Source organism: Lupinus angustifolius, unplaced genomic scaffold (genome assembly GCF_001865875.1).
Source record: "Lupinus angustifolius cultivar Tanjil unplaced genomic scaffold, LupAngTanjil_v1.0 Scaffold_497, whole genome shotgun sequence".
NCBI lineage: Eukaryota > Viridiplantae > Streptophyta > Magnoliopsida > Fabales > Fabaceae > Lupinus > Lupinus angustifolius.
The window spans coordinates 19,051-25,268 of record NW_017727866.1 but is presented as its reverse complement, the minus strand read 5'-3'; the positions used below and the strand labels follow the sequence as shown (position 1 = coordinate 25,268).

The following is a 6,218-nucleotide window of genomic DNA, read 5'->3' as shown; positions in this document are numbered from 1 at the left end:
TTTATGGCTTCTCGCCACAAATCGACATCCAAAGAAGTCAAAACTTCTTGGAGAGTTGATGGATTATCCTCCAATATATAGACCATATAATCAGGTCTATACTCTCTAACAATTATTGCTCTCTTACTTCTTCTAGGTTCTATTTCAAACCTTTCATTTTCTATCATTATCTCTAATTACAAGTATGTGACTAGTTGATGTGCCCCCACTATTCCTCAATTTAAAAAAGAATTTCTTCTCATTAAAGTCAACATCATTAAACTCAATGATCATTTTATGTTAAGGTCGTAATGCTTATACACAATACTGTTTATATCATACCCAATACTATTTTGTGTAACGCCTTATTAATGCTATTTGGGGTCTAGATGTCCTTCTTGAGAAATCAGATTCACAAAAAAGTTGCACCTTACTCCTTACCAATTTATACTTTTATGGCCAATGTAGAAATTGATATCCTGTGAAATTAGTCTCATGATAATTGGTTAAGCCAAGAAAGCTCGAAATCTAGTCAAAATCTTATGCTTCAGATTCTCCAACATCGCATCAATCTTACTTCGGTCCACAAAAACTCCAACTTGAGAAATCACGCCCGTAAAAAAATAATCTGACAACAAATTTTTACTCATATAACTTATCATGTTCCCTTTTCTTTCATATGATCTCCAAGAATAAAAGTGAACTATTTTTACTTTCCTAGTGAGTCCTCATTCATATCAAAATATCACCTATCAATACCATAATAATCTTTTTTTGAGGATGAAGATGACATATCCCAACTTGGTGTCCCTAATATTGTCTCGCTCACTTATATCTAGACATGTGAATTAAATATATTATTTTTATGAAATAAAATTAAAATAGAATATTATTTTTTTATTTGTTGACATATTGATTGGTGCTACCCCTTCCTCTTTTAGAAGGGTCTAAATATCAGAGTATGGTCCATGCGAATCCAGGCCATCTTCTCTGATTGGTGTGTGAATTCTTTATCATGCTTATCTTGTAAAGATATGTAACATGTAATTTTTAATCTTTTTTATTTACTCGTTAATAAATTTACCTTTGTGGATAAATAAAAAACTAAAACTAGCGCAGATTCCTTAGATAATTATCTTTAGGGAAAGCTAATAAAAACATATCTTGTGCGACAAATTTTGGGATTTAGCCTCATGACTATAAATAGTGACTTAATATTACAGGAACTGATATAACATAAAAGCAGCCACAAAAAATGATTATTAAATGAGTCATGACTAGGTTGCTATCTTTAAAATATTTTGTAATATTGCTTAAAATTGTGCAAACAGACTATCAATCACGTTATCTCCTGATATGATTAACCATATCAATTCTACTTTCCCACAATTTACTAGGGCTAATTCTTGAAATTTCCACAACTTAATTTTCTATGCCAATTCTAGTACCATAGGAAGAAAGAGAGAATAGTTGGTCAGAAATGCTTCGGCAAATATAAGGATGGAGAAAGAAGAAGTCGAGTAATTGTACTCAACTTGAGACAAAAAAAATGAAGGGAGAAGACCTCTATTTATAACATGAGTTTTTTTTCGAAAGTTTCTCCTTCATCCTATATAAGCCTTGTGATTTTTTTTTTCAAAATTCTTCTTATATAAAACTTGTGAGTTTTTTTATTTCGCACCCAAAAATTCCAACTAATAAACTGATTAATATTTCTTCAAAAATACAAGTTCCAACAATAAACATTACCCATATCATATGATTTATATTAATTATATCAGTATATGTGTAACCCCACTAGGATTAGTACTTGGTTGTTGCTGTGGTGAATGTTTTTTTATGGGCAAAATTTGAAATTTTATTAAACTTGAATAAGGGTTATAATGTGTTAAGAAGGGAAAATACAAGACAAAAGAGATATAAGTTAGATAGGTAGACAATCACAAGAATTAGAAGTCTAAGTAAAATAAGATAAATCAAGCATGAGATTAGTTCAGTTGATCGGAAGCCAAAATTTAACCTTCACTAAATTTACAATGTGTTGTTTTGATCAATGTTTAAAAAGTAAGTCAATATTGTACACCACGACAGTCACTATTTCTTAGCAACCAGATTTCTGAGCTTGTTTATGAGAATCTCAAAATCATCCTGACTCCTCATAAGACTGAGACGCACGTAACGATCACCAGCACTATAGAGACTGCCTTGACGACCATTGATGCCAGCAGCTTCAAGGATTTTATAACAATTCTTGTCTTGTCTTCTCTTGCACTTTACCCATGCATACGCTGTGAAGAAAATGAAACCAAATAAATCCATATGAAAAGTTGACTTTAATTTTAGATATTCAATTTTTACAAGGTGAAAATTGGAATTAAACAAAATAAGTAGTTGAATTGTAGTTCTAGTTGACAGAAAATAGTGCAATAAAAGCATCAATTATAAAAATGTGAAGGCCTCTAAAAAGGAAAGGTTACAATAAATTTTGCTTTTACACTTGATGAGCCACCATGGTAAAAATAAAAATAAAAATAAAAATAGATGGCAGTAAAAGAATCCACCACATATATATAAAAGTGTAAGAACGAGGTTGCAATTAAGAGGGGGTGAATTAGTTGACTTAAAAATTATGGCCACTTTTTCTGCAAAATCAAGAGTTAACCTGCAGCGTAAAATATATGCAGAAAAATAATCAAGATAAAATGAAAGAGATAAGGGAGAAGAGAATACACAGTGATTTTTATAGTGGTTCCCCTTCTAGTCCACCGAAGGCTACGTCCAGTACTCTTGCAGCACAAGAGATTTCTTCACTAAGAATTATGAGTTGTAATTACAATATCTCACCTCAAGATTTTTATGTACCTTACACACTCCCTAATCTTTATTCACTCTTGGAAAACACATTTCCAAGTGATTCTAATCCCCTTCCTTTCCACACCCCGTGAAAGAAAGTATTCTGCAACAATATTGAAACATGTACAACAATGGCAGATTGCCTTTACAAGTATGAAAGTAGTATAACTTGCAATCCAATCAATTCTTTATGTATACCAAGTAATAAAGCTCTTTAGAAAACTTTGAAACAACTTTGAAAGTTAAGGACTAGTTGCAAAAAGTATAGAGAAATAACTTCAGAATAAGTTTAAGAGCTTTGAGAAATTGTATAAGAGTAGTGTGTTGTTGTATATTTGTGTTGTGAGAGTTAGAGCCTTTATATAGACTTTCCAAACACCCATGGTGCCTTTTTGAAAGTGTAGAAGTTGTTTGAAGTGAAAAGATTTCGTTTGGAGTGAAAACATTTCATTTTGAAATCTGAAATCTGATGCAACAACTCTCAGTAATCGATTACCCAAACTCTCTGTCCACTGTTCATTTAAAATTAAATTAGAGTAATCGAAAACAACAATCTGGGTAATCGGTTACCCAACTTTTCAAAATTGGTAATCTGTTACTCAAAGACAATAATGGATTACTTTGAACAGTTTTAAGTTGGATAACTCTTTTTTCACACACGTAACCTGTTACTTAGATGAAGTAACTCTTATACACTGTTTTTGAAAATTGGTGTTTCAACTTTCTTTAAAAATACTTTGAGCATTACTACTTTGTATATTTAAGAGTTTTAGGATAGAAGTACCTATAGAGACTTAATCTAATTATCTTGAAGCTTTAATCTTATTTGTCTTCATAAGTATTCTTCATTTTCTTCTTTTTGGTGATGTTGGTGTCTTCATCAAAACCGTGCCAAGGTCAGGAGCAAAGATCTTCTTCACAATCTCCCCATTTTTGATGATGACAAACCAATATCTTCTTGACAATATAATTTTCTGAGAGTAGCATACTTTGTGATATATCTTGACTTGTCTTGAGTATGCTTCCCTTATCTTGTATGCTCCCCCTTTCATTTGGAGTTAAGTGCTTGGAATAAAGTTTGATAGAAAATACACTCTCCCAACTTTTCTCTCCCTTTTGACTTCATCAAAAAGTAGAAAAGCCAAGAGTCCATCACAAGAGTTTTAACAGTTTCACCAAATCCTTGCTGCTTACGCAATTCAATTTCCTCTTTAGAAATTCTACACATAGAATAGTAGAATTCCTTACGACCATAGTTCTCCCATTCACATTGAAGATCGAAACCAACAGTGCTACCTTGAGTGGGTATTTACAGCACAATGAACTAAAAGTTTTATCAGCTAAGACAATCTCTTTTCCATTCACATAGGAAGTAAGACGATTTTTCCGAAAGTTCATGTTGCAGTAGAATACTCGAACAAGTTCGGGAAATATGTTGTTAGTTTCACAGCAAAAGTCAAAAAGGTTTTGTTGCTGCAAAAGATAAGGAAATAGAAAATCTTCAAATTAAAAAATCCCTATATTGCCGTATTTTGGAGTAAAAATGGTGCGACCATGGAAGTGCTCCTCGAATATCTTGCGTTGCTCATCATTAGCAAGAAGCCTTGTCACATCCAGAGGGTTAGACTCCAAAGATGTTGTTCCTTGACTCCTTTGAGATGTATTGGTGCGTTGTTTCTTTGATCTAGAAGAATAAGCTATGGATTTGAGATTTTGAAATTTTAGGTTTTTGGATTTTAGAGATTTGGGGTTTTTTTTATTCAAGCCACTAATCACGAAAATGATTTGTTAAAAGTGTTTAGAATCGAAAATGTGATAGGAATGGTCACAAAAATCACCCAAAACGGTTTAGAAATGAAGATTTTAGAGTGAGATAGGGGTATGCACGAGTGAGAGAGTAGGATGAAGAAGATGAAGTCTGGAAAAAAAATAAAGAAAAACCTACTTATACGCACAGACTAATTGATTACGTTACATTGAGTAATCGGTTACTCAAATTGAAATGTTAAGAATTTTCAGACAACAACTCAGAGTAATTGGTTAGTGACCCAATTTTTTATTTTTATTTTAAGCATACTGATGCACCGAAAATGATTTTTAACCCAAAAATTGAAGTTTTTGAATATAAATAAATATATTTAAGATCAAGTAGGCATGAGATAAACATAATGAAACAAACATATAATCATATAAACATATTAAGACAGGTAAGCTTCATCAAGAATGCCTAATTCAAGTCTAATTTTGTAAAAAGGTTCTTTTACCAAGGGCTTAGTGAAAATATCTACAAGTTGGTTATGAGTATCAACAAATTCTATGGATACATCTTTCTTTTGAACATGGTCCCTTAGGAAGTGATGCCTTATATCTATGTGTTTGGTTCTAGAATGCATAACATGATTCTTTGAGGTTTATAGCACTAGTATTATCACATTTCAGCGGAGTGCAGCCTAAGCCTAAGCCATAATCTCGTAATTGTTGCTTAAGCCACAAAACATGGGCACAACAACTACCTGCTGCTATATATTCAGCCTCGACAGTACTTAGCGCAACACATGCTTGTTTCTTGCAAGACCAAGAGACTAAAGCATTGCCTAAAATGTGACAAGTACCACTTGTACTTTTCCTTTCAGATTTACATCCAGCAAAATCTGAATCCGAATAACCAATCAATTCACATATACTTCCTTTTGGATACCATAGTCCAACTTCAGTTGTACCTTTAAGATATTTCATAATTCTCTTAACAACAACTAAGTGTGATTCTTTTGGTTTAGATTGATAGTGTGCACACAGACATACACTAAACATGATATCAGGTCTACGGCAGTCAAATATAAAAGATTATCCGATCATACCTCGATACTTTGATATTTCAATACATTTTCCACTTTCATCGGTATCAATGTATGTGCTAGATCCCATAGGAGTAGCTATTGGCTTGTAATCATCCATATCAAATCTTTTCAGCAAATCCCTGCAATACTTGGATTGACTTACAAAAATGTCATTATCAAGTTGTTTGATTTGTAGTCCTAGAAAGTAATTCAACTTTTCCATCATGGACATGTCAAATTCTCCTTGCATCATTTTTCCAAAGTCACTACACAAACTTTCATTAGTAGAACCAAAAATAATATCACCTACATAAATTTGAACTAGTAAAGTATGATGATTTATTTTCTTTATAAATAGAGTAGTGTCGACCTTCCATTTGGTAAAACCTTTTTCTATTAGAAAATTTGTTAGACGATCGTACCACGCTCGTGGAGCTTGCTTTAGACCATAGAGGGCTTTCTTTAACTTCTAGACATAAGAAGGATGTTTGTAATCTTCAAATCCATGATGTTTTTCTACAAACACTTCTTCTTGAATGTAGCCGTTGA

General features: G+C 32.5%; 1 protein-coding gene across 1 annotated transcript in view; it reads right to left on the bottom strand.

The window, feature by feature from the left end:
- LOC109341549 (40S ribosomal protein S18-like) overlaps positions 1–6,218 on the bottom strand; it is a 20,715-nt gene that overhangs the window by 13,874 nt on the left and 623 nt on the right. The gene's annotated exons all lie outside the window — the stretch shown is intronic.